Source organism: Hippopotamus amphibius, chromosome 2, assembly GCF_030028045.1.
Source record: "Hippopotamus amphibius kiboko isolate mHipAmp2 chromosome 2, mHipAmp2.hap2, whole genome shotgun sequence".
NCBI classification, from domain to species: domain Eukaryota; kingdom Metazoa; phylum Chordata; class Mammalia; order Artiodactyla; family Hippopotamidae; genus Hippopotamus; species Hippopotamus amphibius.
The window spans coordinates 1657955-1676988 of record NC_080187.1 but is presented as its reverse complement, the minus strand read 5'-3'; the positions used below and the strand labels follow the sequence as shown (position 1 = coordinate 1676988).

The 19034-nt window shown below is 48.2% G+C and overlaps 1 protein-coding gene across 2 annotated transcripts in view; it reads right to left on the bottom strand.

Annotated features, from left to right (window-relative positions):
* The window catches only part of NACC2 (NACC family member 2), a 69274-nt gene that overhangs the window by 41347 nt on the left and 8893 nt on the right, over positions 1-19034 (bottom strand). The window lies entirely within an intron of this gene.

Here is a 19034-nt window from a genome sequence, read left to right as displayed (position 1 = left end):
GGCATCCATGAATTACAGACTCTTAAGAGAGCTGTGCCCTCACGGGCTAATAGGCAATGAGCAGTTTTATAAGCCTAATATTTTTAGAATTCCCGGAACATAAAGAAATGTAACTTCTAATATTCTAAATGAGCTAGCATGTAAGGGGGAGGGGACCCTCTTCAGAGAAACCACTAGCTCAAAAAGCACTTCCACGTAATCCCCCAAATTCCTGCAATCAAGGGGAATCCTGGGCCAAGCAGACTGCTCTGATAACAGATTAAAGAGACAACACCATGTCTTTTCCCTGATTTATAAGTCCAGTGCACATTTTATTTTCAAGACCTGGACGTGTTTTCTCATGAGCAAAGGAGCGCATCTGAATTTCCTCAACTCCATATAGTTTCAACCAGAGAAGCTAGCATCACCTTTACATGATGCTCAAGGCTGTAAGAAATATAAAATTATAAAGTCAACTACACTGAAGAATTCTGACAAACTGATATCAAAGTTAATTGTGAACATGGAATACCGGAATACTGCGATGTTGCTTTAAAACCTCTGCCAGATAAAAACAACACCACCACAAAAACAAACAAAACAAAAAAAACCTCTGTCAGACAATTCTAACATCTGTCATCTAAAAATGCACAGCACATAAATAACACATAAAAACACTCAGCACCTAAAACAACACTCAACCAGCTAGGAATGGGAGGAACGTCCTCAATCCGATAAAGGACATGTGTGAAAAATCCAAAAGTCACATCGTACTCCATGGTGAAAGATCAGATGCTGCCCCCCTAACCTAAGGACAAGGCAAGAAGGTCAACACTGAGCAAGTTCTACTTTTGAGTGAGGGCAATTAGGCAAGACAATAAAATAAAAGACATACAGTTGGAAAGGAAAAAGAAAAACTATCTCTATTCATAGACAACAGGATCTCGTACAAAGAAAATTCTAAGGAATCAACCAAAAGACTATTAGAACTAAGAAACAAGCTGAGCAAGGTTGCAGCATATAAGATCAATAGACAAAAGTCAAATGTATTTCTATACATTTACAATGAACAATCTGAAAATGAAATCTGGTGAGAAATCCCATTTATAATGACATTAAAGCCTAAAATACTTGAGAATAAGTTTAACAAAAGTAGTATAAAACTTACACTTTGAAAATCACAAAAACTTTGTTGAAAGAAACTAAAGATCTAAATAAATGGAAAGGCATCCATGTTCATGGATTAGATCTAATATTGCTAAGATGTGAATACTCCCCAAATTGATCTACAGAGCCAATGCAACCCTAATCAAAATCCCAGCTGACATCCTTGTAGAAATTGACAAGCCAGTTTTAAAATTCAAAATTCAGAATAGCCAAAACAATACTGAAAAGAACAAAGTTAGAGCAGTAGTACCTCCCAATTTCAAAACTTACTACAAAGCTACAGTAATCAAGAGAGTGTGGTATTGGTATAAGGATAGACATATAGATCAATGGGACAGAATTGAGAGTCTAAAAATAAATCCACGTGTCAACAGTCAACTGATTTTTCAACAAGGGTGCCAAGACCATTCGGGGGTGGAGAGGGGAATTGTGTTTCAAAATATGGTGCTGGGACAACTGGATATTCACATGTAAAAGAAAGAAGTTGGACCCTTACCTCATACTATATACAAAACTTACAGGCATTAAGGTCTTTGATTCCAAAGACCTTAATGTAAGAGCTAAAACAATAAAACACTAAATCTCTGTGACCTTAGACTAGGCAGTGGATTCTTAGATACGACATCAAAAGCACAAGGGAAAAAAAAGAGATAAATTAGACTTCATAAAAATTAAAAACTTTTGTGGTTCAAGGAATACTACCAGAAAGTTAAAAAACAAAGAATGGGAAGGAATATCCGTAAGTCATATTTCTGACCTGAGACTTGTTTCTAGAATATATAAAGAACTCTGACAACTCAACAATAAAAAGACAAATAACCCAATTTAAAAAAGGGTAAAACATGTAAAGAGACATTTTTCTAAGGAAAATACATAAATGTCCAATAGGCACATGAAAAGATACTGAACATCATCAGCCATTAGGGAAATGCAAATTAAAACTGCAATGAAATAGCACTTCACACTCACTAGAATGGCTATAATAAAAAACACATTAAAAATGTTGGTGAAGATCTGGTGGGACTGTAAAATGATGTAGCCATTTTTGGAAACCAGTCTGCCCATTCTTCAAAAGGTTAAACACAGAGTTAGCACATGACCCAGCAATTCCACCCCTAGGTATCTACCCAGGAGAAGAGAATACATATATCCACTCAAAAACTTGTTCCTGAATGCTCATAGCACCATTACCCATAACAGCCAGAAAGTGGAAACAATCCAAATGTCCACCAATGGATGAAAGGATAAACAAAATGGGGTCTATTCATACAATGAAATATTGTTCAGTTTGCTACAACACGGGTGAAACCCAAAAACATGATGCTAAGTGAAAAAAGCTAGACACAAAAGGCTACATGTTGTATGATTCCATTTATATAAAATGTCCAGAACAGGCAATTTATAAAGACATAAAGTAAATCAATGGTTGCCTAAAACTAGGAGGGGTGAAGATGAGGGAGGGATGGAGGAAATGAGAGTGACTGATGAGAGGCAGGGGGTTGCTTTCCAGAGTGATAAAAATGTTCTAAAATTGATTGTGATGGTTGCACAACTCTGAATACACTAAAAACCACTGAATTGTACACTGTATGCGTAAATTATATGGTATGAAACTACATCTCAACAGAGCTGTTACTTTTAAAAATCACAGATACATCAAAATAAAATTTTTTTAAATGTTCAAGTGACTCACAGGAAGGCACAGGAAATAAACAGAGAATGAAGAACAAACAGAATCAAAAAATAAAATGGCAGATTTAAGCCCTGACATATCAATAATTCCATTAAATGTAAATGGCCTAAATGGACCAATTAAAAGACAAAGATTGGCAGAGTGGTTTTTTTTTTTTTTTAAAGACTCAATTATATGCTATCAACAAGAAACTCACTTCAAATATAATGATAAAGGCAAGGTAAAACACAGACACATACACACACACACATATATATAGCTGAATCACTTTGCTGTACACCTGAAACTAACACAACATTGTAAGTCAACTATAGTTAATAAAACTTTAAAAATTAAAAAAGGATAGAAAAAGATAAATCATGCCCACATAAAAGAAAACAATGGTTTTTATATTAATATCAAATAAGGCAGATTTCAGAGCAAAGAAAATTATCAGAGACAGAGAGGGACATTTCACAATGGTCAAGGGGTCAATCACCTAGAAGACACAGCAATCTTGTGTATGTACCAGACAACAGAACAGTAAAATATATGAAACACAAACCAGCAGAACTGGTAAAAAGAGAAAGACAAGTCCACAATTAGAGTTGGGGACTTCAAAACCCTCTTGAACAACTGATAGAACTAGAAAGTTAATCAACAAAGATACAGAGAACTAAATATCAACTAACGGGATCTAACCGACATTTACAGAACCATCCACCCCAAAATAGCAGAATACACACTCTTTTCAAGTGCCTATGAAACTTGCACCAAAACAGGCAATATCCTGGGCCAGGAAATAAATGTCAAGAAATTTAAAAGAACTTTAATCATATAGAATGTGTTCTCCAGCCACAGTGGGATCAAACTGGAAATGCAATTTAAAAAAAAAAGAAAAGAAAACAGGGAAATCTCCAGACACTTGGAAACGAGCAACATTCCTCTAAGTCATCCATGTGTCAGAGAGGAAGTCTCAAGGAAATTGAATTAAAAGAAAATGGAAATACAATACATCAAAACTTGCGGGACACCACTTAAGAGCTGTGAGCAGAATTTACATGTACTAGAGAGAAGGAAAATTTTCAAATCAATAATCTATGCTCTCATCTCAAGAACCCAGAAAAAGAACAAAATAAACCTAAAACAAGTGGAAGGAAGAAAAATAATGATAAGAGTGGAAATCAATGAAACCGAAAACAAAAAAATCAATCGAGGGGAGAAAATCAATAAAATAAAGAGCTGGTTCTCTGAGAAGATCAGTCAAATTGACAAGCCTCTAGCAAGACTGACAAAGAAAAAAGAGAGAAAAGATAATTACCAATATTAGAAGTGTATCGGGGGTATCACTACAGACCCTGTAGATGTCAAAAGAATAATACAGCAATAATAGGGACAATTAAAGGAATCGATTCCTGGGCACGGGCGGGGGTGGGGGTTACTACCACAATTCTCCACATATGAAGCAGAACATTCAAACAGCCTTATAACTATTGAAAAAATCAAATATTTAATTTAAAAATTCTCAAAAAAGGAATCTCTAAGCCTAGATGGCTTCCCTGGAGACCTCTACCAAACATTTAAAGGAAAATTAGCACCGTGTATATACAATGTTTTCCAGAAAATGACAACAAAGGAACACTTTCCAATTTATTTTATGAATTACCTGATACCAAAACCAGTGTCCCTCATGATATAGATGTAAAACTCTTCAACAAAATATTAATGAAGAGATTTTAGCAACATATAAAAGGAATTATATACCATGACCAAGTGGGATTCATCCCAGGGATGCAAGCTGGTTCAATATAGGAAAATCAGTGAAACCACATGAAAATTTCATTCAATGCATAAGAAGGATTTGACAATATTCAACACCCATCCATGATTAAAAACAAAACAAAACTCTCAAGAGAACTTCCTCAACTTGATACAAAGCTTCTACAAAAATCTTACAGTTAACGCTTTCTCCTCAAGATGGAACACAGCAAGGATGTCCACTCACCACTCTTACTCAACACAGTGCAGTGAGGCAAGAAAATGCACACAGATTGGAAGGAAGAAATAAAGCTGTCTCTGTTTGCAGATGACAGGGTTGTCTTCATAGACAATCCCAGGGAATCCACAAAAAACTCCCAGAACAAATAAATGAATTTATCAAGGTCACATGATACAAGAGAAACTATATTTCTATGTACTAGCAATTACTAAAATTAAAAATACAATACCACCTACAATCACTCAAAAAATATAACTACATGTAAATCTAACAAAACATATACAGGACTTACATGCTAAAACTACAAATTATTGATGAAAGAAATCTAGGTCTAAATAAACAGAGAGACATACCATGTTCATGGATTGAAAGACTCAACACAGTAACGATGTCAATTCTCCCCAAATTGATATACAGGTTTAACACAATTCCTTTCAAAATTCCAGTAAGATTTGTTTTGTAAACATAAACAAGTTTATTCTAAAATTTATATGGAAAGGTGACAAAACTAGAATAGCTAAGACCATTTTGGAAAAGCATTAAGTGCAAGGAATCAGTCTACCTGACTTCAAGACTTACTATACAGCTATAGTCATCAAGACTGTATGGGGACAGACAGACAGGCCAATGAACAGAACAGAGAATCCCAAAACAGACCCACAAATATGCTCAACTCACTCTTCACAAAGATGCAGAGCCATCAGTGGAGGACAGACAGACTTTTCAGCAAGTGGTGCTGGAGCAATTACACATCCAGAGGCAAAAAAGTGACCCTCAGGAATTCCCTGGCAGTCCAGTGGTTAGGACTCAGTGCTTTCACTGCCGTGGCCCAGGTTCAATCCTTGGTTGGGGAACTAAGATTCCACATACCATACAGCACAGCCAAAAAAAAAAAAGAAAGAAAGAAAGAAAAGAAAAGAAGAAAAGAAAAGTGACCCTCAACCTAAACCTCACACCAATACAAAAATTAACCCAGAATGGATCAAGAACCTAAACGTATAACTTAAAACTAGAAGAAAGCATAGGAGAATATCTTTGGGATCTAGGGCTATGCAAAGAATTCCTCCACAAGGAAAAATTGATAACCTTGAGTACCTTACCCAAATTTAAAACTTTTGCTTGGCAAGAGACTTTGTTAGGAGGGTGAATGGACAAGATACAGACCAGGAAGAAATACTTGCAAACCACGTATCTGCCAAATGACTAGTATCTAGACTATATAAAGAATGCCCCACTGCGGCCATGCTAAAAAAAACAATTGAGCCTGGAATAAGACAAGGATGCTCACTCTCACCACCTCTATTCAATATAGTATTGGAAGTCCCAGCCACAGCAATCAAACAAGAAAAAGAAATAAAAGGGATCCAAATTGGAAGGGAAGAGGTAAAACTGTCATTATACACAGGTGACATGATACTACATACAGAAAACCCCAAAGACTGCACAAAAACTACTAGAACTGATAAACAAATTCAGCAAGGTAGCAGGATATGAGATTAACATACAGAAATCTGTTGCATTTCTTTATACTGACAATGTAATATTAGAAAGGAAAAGTTTTTTTTAATTCCTTTTTAAATTGCAACAAACAACAACAACAACAAAAAACCTTAGTAATAAACCTGACCAAGGAGGTGAAACAATTACATGCTAAGAACTATAAAACACTGATAAAGGAAATCAAAGATGATTCAAAGAAATGAAAAAGTATCCCATGCTCTTGAATTGGAAGAATTAATATCATTCAAATGGCCATACTACCCCAAGCAATCTACAGATTTAATGCCATCCCTACCAAATTACCCATGAAAATTTTCACAGAACTGGAACAAATAATCCTAAAATTCATATGGAACCATAAAAGACCCAAAATTGCCAAAGCAACCCTGAGGAAAAAGAACAAAGATGGAGGTATAACACTCCCAGACTTCAGACAATACTACAAAGCTACAGTAATCAAAACAGCGGGGTATGGGATTTCCCTGGTAGCACAGTGGTTAAAAATCCGCCTGCCAATGCAGGGGGCAAAGGTTTGAGCCCCGGTCTGGGAAGACCCCACATGCCGTGGAGCAACTAAGCCTGTGCACCACAACTACTGAGCCTGTGTGCTACAACTACTGAAGCCTGTGCGCCTAGAGCCTGTGCTCCACAACAAGACAGGCCACCACAATGAGAAGCCTGCACATCGCAATGAAGAGTAGCCCCGGCTTGCCACAACTAGAGAAAGCCAGCGCACAGCAACAAAGACCCAATGCAGCAAATAAATAAATAAATAAATTTATTTTTTTAAAAAAGTGTGGTGTTGGCACCAAAACAGACATATGGATCAAACAGAACAGCATAGAGAGCCCAGAAATAAACCCGCACACCTACGGTCAATTAATCTTCGACAAAGGCGGCAAGAACATACAATGGAGAAAAGACAGTCTCTTCAGCAAGTGGTGCTGGGAGAGCTGGATAGCCACACATAAATCAGTGAAGTTAGAACACACTCTCACACTATACAAACATATAAAAAACTCAAATGGTTTAAAGACTTAAAGATAAGACATTACACCATAAAATTCCTAGAAGATCATAGGCAAAACATTCTCTGACATAAATCATAGCAATATTTTCTTAAGTCAGTCTCCCAAGGTAATAAAAATAAAAGCAAAAATAAGCAAACGGGATGTAATTAAACTTATAAGGTTTTGCACAGCAAGGGAAACCATAAACAAAATGAAAAGACAACCTATGGAATGGAAGAAAATATCTGCAAATGATGCCACCGACAAGGGCTTAATTTCCAAAATACACAAACAGCTCATACAACTCAGTAACAAAAGCAACCCAATCGAAAAATGGGCAGAGCCCTAAATAGACATTTCTCCAAAGAAGACATACAGATGGCCAAGAGGCACATGAAAAGATGCCCAACGCTAATTATTAGAGAAATGCAAATCAAAACTACAATGAAGTATCAGCTCCCACCAGTCAGAATGGCCATCACTAAAAAGTCTACAAATAACAAATGCTAGAGAGGGTGTGGAAAAAAGAGAAATCTCCTACATTGTTGGTGGGAATGTAAATTGGTGCAGTCACTATGGAAAACAGTGTGGAAGGTCCTTAAAAAACTAAAAATAGAACTACCATAATGATTCATCTATCCTACTCTTGGGCATATATTCAGAGAAAACTAACTCAAAAAGATACATGCGTCAATTGTATCTCAATAAAAGTTCTTAAAGAAAAACAAAACAAAACAAAACAAAAAAAAGATACACGCACCCCAATGTTCAAAGCAGCACTATGTACAATAGCCGAGACATGGAAGTAACCTAAATGTCCATCGATAGATGAATGGATAGAGATGTGGTATGTGTGTGTATACATATACACACACAATATGTTACTCAGCCATAACAAAGAAGGAAATACTGCCATTTGCAGCAGCGTGGATGGACCTAGAGAGGATCATACGAAGTGAAGTGAGTCAGACAGACACCATATGATGTCACTGACGTGTGGAATCTAAAATAGGATACAAATGAACTTATTTACAAAACAGACACAGACTCACAGACACAGAAAGCAAACCTATGGTTACCAAAGGGGAAAGAGGGTGGGGGAGGGGTAGATTAGGAGTTTGGGATTAACATCTACACACTACTATATATAAAATAAACAAGAAGGACAGCATGGGGAACTCCAGTCGATACTCTGTAATAACCTATATGGGAAAAGAATCCAAGAAAGAATAGATACATGTAGATGTATAACTGAGTCACTTTGGTGTACACGTGAAACAAACACAACATTGTACATCAGCTATCCTCCAATATAAAATAAAAATTGTAAAAAAAGAAAAAAAAGGATATAACTCATATACTATAAAATTCACCCATTCCAAGGCTACCTCACTTCCTTCTGTGGTCAGATAATACCCCATCATAGGAATGGACTGCTTTTGTTTATCTATCCATTCCGTACTCTTCACAGCAGCACCTGAATCTATAATTATCTCAAAATACAAAGTCTAAAAAAAAAGCAACTGTGTGGTGTATGAACTTAAAATACCCCCGGATCCTCATTCCCTTTAACACCCTGTACTAACATAAAGTTTAATTAACTAGTAATGTTTCCATAGCTGGATAATTTCTAAGTACAGGATCCAAACACTGGTCGGTAAGCCGAGCTTTAACGACGTGTGAGAGGCCTGCGTGAGTGTGCGCGTGTGCCTATGGCAGAAGGGAGGCTGACGGGCATGCTCTGGGTCTGCCCGATGTGCTAAGACGTTTGTGTAAGACCAGCAGGTCCCCATCGTGTCTCTGCCGTCACCTGCAGCCCTCTCGATCAGGAAGAAGCTAGTTACAGGAGTCAAAAGCTGCAACTGATAAAACAGTGCTGCCAGCAGCACGGCTCACATCCGAGCACATGGACGCGTGTGTTTCCGTTAACGCAGAGAAAAGAGGCATTCTGCTCTAAAGTGAAAGGTGTGGTTGCCCAGCAGGTGAAAGGGGACGGGAAAGATAAAAACTCCGATGGATACAGGGAGCACTGTGGGGGGTTCACAGGGAGGAATCTTTACTTCCTTGGGTTTATCATACCTGGACGCGAGTCTGAAACGAAGCCGTGAAATGTTAAAATGTGGGCACAATTTGCTTAGTTTTGATGGGCTTATTCATAAGATAATTTTTTTTAAAGTTGCTTATGAATCCTTTACTGCCAAGCATTATGTCTTGTAAAACAAGAACCTGGTGCTGTGTGAGAAGCGCGAGCAGTGCTGGCGTGTAGGGGCTGCGTCCCCGCAGGATGAGGTGACCGGGTGCTGCACCGCCGCCCTGACGGCTGAGCCGGATCACCCCAGAGTAACTTTCAGTGCTTTGCACTATCACATCCTTGACATTTTAAAAAAAATTAACATTCTTCTCTCCCAAAGCAGTTACGGTTCCTTGGAAAGGTGTTACTGATTTCTAAGGTTATTTGTTAAATGCACTGTCCCTTCGATTAGGAGAAACCCAGGCTGAAGCCAGTCACTGTTCTGCTTGATCGGATACATGCAGCTCTTCTGATAACGATACCGATTTCACCTTCCCCGAGTCAGACCCTGAAATACATGAAGTCAGACTTCACCTCTGACTGTTCTCTGCAGCTTCCCAGAGTCAATCACAAACGTGCTTTCAGCTGGTGAATCAGTGAAATGCTGGATTCCATGTCCTGTGATTCTCAACTCCATGGGAAGAACTGTCCAGGAAGAGGCTGCCTTCCACGGCTCAGCCCCGCCCACACAGTGCCACCCACGGGGATGGAACCCTCACGTGTCGCCTTCCAGAAGCACCACACGGGTCTCTGTCCTCACCGTCCATTTATGCTCTTACTCTGCAAAACAGCAACCAAACCCTCATGCTATGCTCCACTCGATGCCCGGGCGGGATGTCCCTTCCTCCAGGCTGGCACTGTCGGCTGCCCTGTGAAAGGGACCGACCCCATCTGGTCATCCACTGGTGGCGTCTGCTCCCTGGAAGCTGCCGGCCAGAAGGGGGCTGTCCACAAAGGGGGACACACTTGCCCACCTCCCAAGGAGCCACCCGGCATGGGCTCATCCTTGGAAAGCTGTCACCTCACCAGGGAAGGGGATCAGGGCCCCAGATGTCTTTAGGTCCAGGAAGTGATGGGCTGCTGACCAAGGTGCACGCTGACCTCACTGAACAAGATCTAACTGTGGTGTTGGTCTTGGAATATTGGGGAAGAAAACCCTCCTCTTCCGTCTCAATGCAGCTCAAGCCCTCCACGCGGTGGACTCACTTCTACAAACTACACAAAACGTTCTGTACACCGTGTGCCTTTCCCGAGGCCTGAGAATTCAGAAACAAATACTTTTCCAGAGTCCCTTTACCTTTCATGGCAATGTAGCTATTTGCAGCAGTTCCATGGGAACCTGGCCTCTCATTCCCTGACGGAGCTCGACAAGCTGATCCTGCGACCGAGCCAGAACCCGGCGCCACCGCTGGTGACACGCGTGGGCTCCCGGGCTCCAGGGGGAGACCAGTAAGAGCAAAGCCCACCTCTGCAGTAAGCGAGGTTCTCGAAGACGGATCTGAGCCTCCTCGTGAAGTGCAGAGAAACGGACCAGCTGTAGCGGCGGTCCGGCGCCCGACAGCTCTGGGGTCGCCCTCCACAGGGTGCCTCCCACCAGGGCGTGTGATGAAACCCGCTTCTGAAAACTACACTTGGAAGCTATGATCACAAAGGGACGCTGAACGATTATCAAAAACTTGGAAATATGGTAAAGAGTGACTGTGTTCTTTCCATGTCCCAGGAGGGACTGGCCACCAAGGCCACCAGGACTGTCTCATTCTCCAGGGGACTGGAGGTACCTCTGCTTGGCTTGGTATCTGATACTGATTACATCCTGGATCCTGTACCTGTTAACTCTTAAACAAGGTCGTGCCCAGAGAGATGAAAATGACTTCTGCCCAGGAGCAGAGAGAACCCCAAAGGCGCTGGCATTCTTGCCAGGAGGACGCCCAGCAATTGTGTAACTAACTGAATGGTCTGAGTGCAACATTCTTTCTCCAATGACTATAAATACACTCAGTTCCTCAAATGCTCTTTGATGAGCCTTCCTGCTCAGACCATGAAACATTACTCAGCCTTAAAAAAGAAGGGATTCCTGACACAGGCCACAACGTGGCTGACGCTGGAGGACATCATGTCCAGGGCCATGAGCCGGTCACTGGAAGACAAATCCTGCAGGGTTCCACCTACGCGAGGACACAGAGGAGTCCGGTTCATGGAGACAGAAAGCAGACAGTGGGGGCCGGGCCGGGGACGGGAGGGACAGTTAGTGCTTTGTGGGGACGGAGCTTCGGCTTGAGAAGATGGAAGAGTCCTGGAGACGGATGTGGTGATAGTTGCACAACGATGTGAATGCGTTTAATGCCACACTGAACTGTGCACTTAAAAGTGGCTACGACGGTACATTTTATGACATGTATGCTTTACTACAATTAAAAAAAAATTTTTTTAAGTTCTCCTTCATCAGACCTACTGTGAAAGGCACAAGAGTCGAGCTTCAAGAACAAAAGAGAAATGTGACCTTTGGCAAAAGGGTCCCCAACAGGACACAAACAGCCCCAACCATAAAGGAAATTGTTCATAAACTGCATTTCATTCAAATCGAGAATTCAAAAAGTCCACCATTAAAAGTGAAAAGATTATACTCCAATAAAGATCTGGGGGGAGAAAAGGGTGAAAAGACCACAGGGATGCAATGCCTGTAAAACAAAGGCTGTGTGGTCAGAATATTGAAAGAATTCGCCAATCAATCAAGGACAGGAAGGCTCAGAAAGGCGGGAGGGAGGCGAAGCCTTGAACAGGAGCTCACAAAGAGAGAATGCCAAAGAAGACAGGCAGCGCACCGGTCGGTCTCGGGGGACGCAAAGACTCCTGGCATCCAGGCAGGCCACGCACCTGTCCTGGGCGGGGTCTGCCGGGGTGGGGGTGGGGGGTCAGCTGCAGGCACCTGCACCGCAGAGCCTCCCCATTCCCCCAGCTGTTCATCAGCACCCGCACCTGGAACCTTCCTAGCAGACGGTGTTCACAACAGCTCCAAACCGGAAAAAACCCACGGCCCACAACAGACGAGACACTTAAGTCGTGGAAGAGTCCCCGGCCACACCACCCACCAGGAACCCTCCAGATCCGTCCCACCGGACGCATCTCAAAGTCTCAGCTCTGAGCAGAAGCCAGGCCCACTCTGCCTCCGGGAGGTTCAGGAACGTAACCTCTTCCAGGTTCAGGGTTTGGAGGCGGGGACTGGGAGCCAGGCCTTTACCTTCACCCTGGTCACACAGGTGTGTTGGCTGCATAAAAATACATCAGGGGACTTCCCCGGTGTCACAGTGGTTAAGAATCCACCTGCCAATGCAGGGGACACAGGTTCGATCCCTGATCAGGAAAGATCCCACATGCCGAGGAGCAACGAAGCCCGTGCGCCACAACCACCGAGGCTGCGCCACAACTACTGAAACCCGTGCAGCTAGAGCCCGTGCTCCACAACAAGAGAAGCCACTGCACTGAGAAGCCCACACACTGCAACGAAGAGTAGCCCCTGCTCCATGACTACAGAAAGCCCGTGCGCAACAACAGACCCAACGCAGTCAATTAATGAATGAATTAATTAATTTTGAAAAACCCATCAAACCGTGCAGCTGCGGTCTGTGCCCTCTTCTGGAGGCTGCACGGCCAAGTGTGCTTAAAACATCTGCTTACGTGGTGATAAAAGGTGAGTGGAAGCAGTGTGAGAAGTGAACGATGAATGTGAACATTTGCACCTCGTGACACAAAGGTGTGCTTTTCAAAGGAGAAAATCAGATAAATACGACCACTCTACTAATAGTTTTTGATCGTAAGGTTTTCAGGGCTGCATATAAAAAAATCCGTGTGCAAGTTTTAAACAACACAGTGTTGGGGGGACAGTGCCCACCACCGACCGTGTCCACAGGCCCAAGGCCCAGGCACACCCCCACCCAGCAGGGCAGCAGCCAGGCTCCCCAGGACCCTCACTCCCCTAAGCCCTGAATCCACAAAACCTCAGGCCCTCTGACTTCAGAATCCAGTTTCCATGAGAAAAGCGGACAGATGTGTGTGTGTGTGTGGGGGTGCTCCCTAAATAATCCCAGGCCTGGTTTCAATGGCTTAAAATTCCCAGGTCCTATGTAGCTCTTTTAATCCAAGTTCAGGAGAAATACCATTACCCCATTTTACAGATGGGGAAACTGAGGCTCTGGGTGGGGAAGGAACTCGCTCACTGGCCTGAGAACTGGACCCTGGACCTTGAGAGTGGACAAGAGACCTCTTCACTCACAGACAGGACTCCAGACAAAATGCTCCTGGGCTGAAAGCAGAGGCCAGAGAGAGGAGGACGAAGGCCCCGGGCGTTGGCCACGAGGGCTGAGCAAAGCCCAGAGGAAAGAGCCACACGGTGGGTGGGGTGGGTGCGGTCAGGAGTCCTTGGGGCCAAGGCGCAGCCCGCTACCCGGCCTCCTCTGCCTCCTCCGGGGATGACGGCCCCGGGGCCCCTGCGAGCGTCGGGGGAGCTGCTGGGGACGCTGGGGGCCCGCATTCGTGGGGACCCCCGCCCGGGAGAGCTGGGTGCCACCCTCGCCAGCAGCCGTCACTGTCACTGCACGCAGCAGCCGCCGCTGCACCTCTGCGATTCCCTAACGCGTCCCCTGGGAGCACTGAAGGTAAATATGTTAATTTGACTTCAATCATGGCTTTTTAAAACAAAGTGCACACTGTATTAATTTCGGGCACGGAACCTGAAAACGACTCACACGTGTGTCTGAGCATCCCATCCCGAGCAAGGGGGAACCGCGAACTCGAGGGGGGCCAAGGGGGCGGGGACCCAGGAGGAAGGCCCACCTGCTGGATCCCCAAACGTGAGCTGCAGTGGGGACCTGAGCCTCGAAGGCAAGCCCGGTGGCCTCAGCCAGGGTGCCTCCCCTCGGCTTCGAGGCAGAGGACGCTCCCTCCCAGCAAGACAGCCGATGGCGGGGCTGGGCGGGTGGAGCAGGGTCTGCAGACCCTGGACTGCCCAGGATCCTCAGGAGGGCCCGGCTCCCTGGTTCCTCAGCCCTCGATCACGTCGCATCACAGCCTGGAGGCAGCACCCGGCCCGTGGCCTGTGGGCCCCAGGCCCACCCCTCTCACCTCCGTCTCCAGCCCTGTGGGCTCTTAGAAAGTGTTGTTCATGCCACAGTGCTGAAACAGCCGGCCCAGACGGCACAGAATCAGCCACAAAGGACACTGTGGTGTCCTTGCTCTTCTTATTTGGCGGTGGGGGGTGGCACAGGTAGGGTGGTCTCCTCTCCAGACACCCGGGAGGGGATGCACTGCAATACCCCAAGGAGAAGGGGCTCGGGGACAGGATGCCAGCGCGACACCTGTGTGGGGCGGCCTGCGGGCAGCGCAGACTCTCCAGGGCCCCACCCAGGACTTGCCAAGCTGCCCCCACACACCTGGGGTGTCACGCACTTCCAGATGGCGCACTTTGGGGTGACGGGGCTGCAAGTCAGTAAAAGAAACAGCCCAGTTCCCAGCACGAGTGTGAGACGACCTTATATTTAAGAAGAAGTAAGTAACCACACCTGTGCTGTGAGTCACCATGGCGGCAGCGCTTTCGGGCCCTGGGCTGGCACCGGAGGTCCCACTGGTCCCTCTCCGTCACCAGCAGCCGTGGCCGTGGCCCCAGAAAAGCCCCGTCTGCACACGAGCCTGGGCAGGGGCCAGTATGCAGCCCCTCCAGCCGCCTGGGGGCAGCGGGATGGGCCTGCAGACCAGGAGCCCCTCCAGGAGGCACGGGGTCGAAGGGAGGTGATGGAAGAGGCTGACCTAGAAACACCACGGCCCAGGGTCAAGGGTCTCCAACAGTCTCGGGAAAAGAAACAGTCTGTTCGTACGTGTTCGTATGTTCTGGAACCAACGAGGGACACGGGAAGGCGTCCCCAGGAAAGAGACCAAACCAAACTCAGAACCGGGATGGCCACCTCCGGACCTGCCACGCTGCCAGCCGCTGCAAACCCAGAGGGGAGGGTGGCAGGGTGGACACAGGCTGGCCAGCTCCCCGGGGGCCACCCCGGCCCACCCTGTTAGCCACCGCCCTGCGCGCGCCACTGCCCTGGCCACCCAGGCCGGCCCAGGCCCCTCCCCGCAGCCAGGCCGGGTGAGCGCTCCCCCCGCGCCGGGCCCGTCCGGGGAGGCGACGCCGGGCGCCCGCTTCCACTGCGGCTCTAACGAAATCCCTCGTGAGGTTTCTTGGAAATCAGTGGCTGCAGTGTAATCACAGCTGCCGGGGCTCGGAACAGGCGCGCTCGGGGGCTCTGCGCGGTTGTAATTATTACGAAAGCGCAGTTGAGAAACACTGAGGAGGAACCAAAACCTGTAGGGATACCCGAGAGCCGGGGGAGGGGCGGCCCCCCACCCCGCCCAGGACAGGCACATGCCGCCCCTCACTGCTGGGCCCTCGTGCAGCCATCCTGACTCAGCTCCGTCCACCCAGGTGCACCTGGCCCAGGTAGCCACGGCTGCCCGGGGCCCTGGCTGTCTTTGCCCCACCCCGGGCAGCACCCTGGAACCCCAAGAAACCCACGCGTGGGCACAGCGATCAGTACCCCGGCTCTGCTCTGCGACTCATCCCCGGGGCCCTTGTTTCCTTCCATGAAATGAGCAGGTATGAGACGCTCTCCAAAGACGCTCGGCCCTGGCGTGACCTGAGAGCAGCTCCAGACCGGCTCACCACCAAGGTGAGACCCTGACCGCCTACTACCCCCTGCAGAGGGCGGGGCTGTGGGGGGCTCCTCCCTCCGTCCGCGTGGGGCTCTGACGGAGGGGAGCAGCCAGCAGGGCCATCCCAAGCCTCCGCCTCGCAGCCTCGCGCCATGGCTGGACCTGACTCCTCCCGGGTGCCCGCGGGGGGCCCTCACCCAGAAGGCGCAGGCGGGGCCCTTGGAGTGGCACCGAGCAACACAGAAGGGAGCAGGGTGAGGCCTGGCCGGTGCAGCGGAGCAAGGCCCTCCGTGCGTGCGGGCCCACCTGCCCCACAGGCCGCGCCGCCCCTGCTGGCATCAGGCCCACGCCTGGAGCCCCCAGCGGGAGGAAGCCCCAGCCCTGCCCAGACCCCAGAGACCAGCGGGTGGGGGGAGCGGTCCCGGCCTGCTACGCCCAACACCCACCCGCGGGCCACCGCAGAGCCCTGGGCCACCGTCCTCGCGCAGGTGAGCCTGGCTCACAGCCACAGCGGCCCCGCTGGCCACTCCCAACCTCCAGGTGTTTCTTCCGTCCTTCCCCCCGCAAAGAAAAACAGACCCTCACGTGTGGACCACGTATGACTAGGGTTTCGTGCTGACTGCCTCGACCCTGTGAGACTTTGGGTCCTGTGTGTTTCGAGGCTACGACAACCCCTACTCCATGAGACACGCACACTGACATGAAAGTCACCAGACAGATGTCCCCACCCCCCCTTTCCGATGGAGAACTCCGTGTGGGCAAACAGCCTTTCTAATACTGGGCTGGAAAGCTCACGGCCCTCTTAGCTGCAGAAAGAGGGGCCATCTTGCCAGACGGGAGGCCTGGACACCCCACCCACCCCCAACAGAGTGGAGCCGGAAGCCAAACAGGCAGGCTGGGGGGTTCTCGAGGAGCCTGGACAGGAGGTGAGAGGGCAGGGGCCCAACCTGAGATCAGGAGACACAGGACAGTATTGCTGTTCCTTCCAAGACTCGGGGGGGGGGGGGGGCAGGCGGCAGGGGAGCAGCCACGGAAAAAAGGGACCAGTGGCAGGTGGGCACTCTGGCCTTCACCCCTCTGCTGGGTTGAATAGGGTGCCCCAAATTCATGTCCGCCTGGAACCTCAGAATGTGACCGTAAGGAAATCAGATCTCTGCAGGTGTGATTAGTCCAGTTAAGACAAGGTCTTGGGAGATTTAGGGTGCCAACGATGGGCACCCTAAGAAGAGGAAAATTCTGGACATGGAGGAGATGCCATCTGGCCAGGAGCCGGGAGAGGCAGGGGGGAGCTCGGCCCTGAGGCGCCCTGACTGGGGGCGTCCGGCCTTGGGACGGGGGGCGTACACCTCTGCTGGTTCAGACGGCCCAGGCTGCCGAGCTGTCTCAGCAGCTCCAGGAAACTAACAACCCCTGCCTGCCTGACTCTGATCTTGACCTGGGATCTGAGGGAAAGGGGACCTGCTGGTTTCGGACAGATCTGCTCAGACTCACACAACATCCTCCAAGTACCAGGACAGCCCCAGTGCGGCCCCAGGTCGGGAGACGGAGAAGACTCGGGAAACGGGGCTGGGGACCCCACTTCTCCCCACGGCTCAGGGTGGGCAGGAGGGGACCAGGCTTGGGTACACCTCCTACTTCATCCTCACAGAGCCCCACAGCCCAGAGGAAGAGCGGGCTGGCGGCTGTGACAGCAGCAGCCCAGAGCCCAGCTCTGAGCTTCTCCACGGGGGACCCTGGAGGGACGTGGCTGCAGACAGCCAGGACGCGACCCGTCCTTCCGGCAGCAGCTGGTGCTGATGTGACCCGACATCCCTCATCGCTCAAGAGCCTCCCCGTTCCAGGGCCGAAGACCCAACTCCTTCCTGCAAACACGGTCCTGTGTGGCCCAGCCCCGCCCCACGCCCCGTATCCTGCCCTGGCCCCAGGCACACCCCTGGCCATGCCCCCCATGCTGGGGCTGCTTTAGAAACACACACATCAGACAAATTCCCCTGAACGACGGGACGAAATCTACCACATGCCACCTCCAGCCGGCAGGACAGTGGCACGGCCGCAACACTGCTGCACGGGACGCACCCAGACTGGGGGTGTTCTGCAAAACTGGCCCTGGGGTCAAGGTCACGAGAGCCAAGGAAAGACCCTGGATCTTCCAGACTGAAAAAGCCTAACAGACACAAGACTTGGACAGAGACGCGCACATCCATGTTCACACGGCAGCATTCACAACAGCCAAGCCTGGAGGCGGCCCCACGTCTCGGACAGAGGAAGGGCAAGCCCACAGGGGTCCGTCCACACGGTGGACTACACCCGGCCTTAGGAAGGAAGGAAATCCCGACAGGCCACAGCAGGGGTGGGCCCCAAGGATGGCGCACGGATCGAAGCCAGACGCCAAGGATGCACTGTGATTCCAGCCAGGTGAGGCCCAGAGGGGCCACACCCCCAGAGACACCAGTGGACGGTGGGGCCCGGGGCCGGGGCGGGGAGCGCAGTGGGTGTTTAACGGGGACAGGGGGTTGGTTTGGGAAGATGAAGGAGTCCTGCGGATGATGTGGCGACGGCTGTACAACAACATGAATGGACTCAGCGCCCCTGAACTGTGCGCTTAAATGTGGCTAAGATGGTAGGCTTTAAGTATAAGTAACTAGAATGTTTTTAAATAAAAATTTAAAAGCAGACCCCACAGGAGCCAGGGACCTGGGCTCCACGGTGACCCCCTGGCTGTAAAGGGCCCAGGGTGGGAGCCGGTGGGGCCGTCCAGGGACGGCTGGGACTGCAGCAGGGCGGGGCGGGCAGCGGGCGGCCCTTGCTTCAGTGGGTCACCCTGCAACGAGGGGTCACTCCTCTCAAACGGCCTGGAAGAAGCGCTGCGTCCGGCTCACGCAAGCTTGGTGTCACTCCTCCTCCACCCCTTCCTCAGTCATCAGAACCCGACCCGGCGGCCAG